Source organism: Pomacea canaliculata, linkage group LG5, assembly GCF_003073045.1.
Source record: "Pomacea canaliculata isolate SZHN2017 linkage group LG5, ASM307304v1, whole genome shotgun sequence".
In the NCBI taxonomy this organism is placed as follows: Eukaryota; Metazoa; Mollusca; class Gastropoda; order Architaenioglossa; family Ampullariidae; genus Pomacea; species Pomacea canaliculata.
In genome coordinates this window covers 28,201,599-28,202,188 of record NC_037594.1, presented here as the reverse complement: position 1 = coordinate 28,202,188, position 590 = coordinate 28,201,599, and positions in this window count along the sequence as shown.

Genomic DNA, 590 nt, shown 5'->3' with positions numbered 1-590 from the left:
TCGAGTTCCAAATATTTGTTCGGATTCCAAGACAAAATTTTCTCGAATTTCCTGGTCGAATACCGATTTGGTCGAAAGTCAAGGCGTTCGAGAACCGAGGTATCACTGTATAAGACACTTACACTACATTTACAGACTAATTTACTTTAATATCGTAAGTTATTTATTTAAATCTTTTTAGGTCTTCAAGAGATTATATATATTTAGGTTTGATCAGGATGTATACTAGCTGTCGACGTTTGTGCACTTGATCGCTTCTCTTGGTCTGGTTGTGATGAGACTATCATAGTTCATCTTCACTGAATGGACACCATCTTGTAGACGTCATTCTTCTACGTCACACGCATGCTTACCTCAGTCTAGAGTGACGTAAGAGCAGACGTGAAAGTTACGTACTCAGCCATTGTTTTCAAGTATGACATGATGGTAATATCGCATGCCTGAGATAGTTGTGCTTTCTTTCTGTTATTGCCGCTTTTGGCTTTTTTTTTTTTATCTGGTTCTTTAAATTTAGTTGGATTGAAATTTCCTCACATAGTTAAAGTCTTAGATTTGCAGGTAAATGTTTCACGCGTGCTGATTGGGATTTT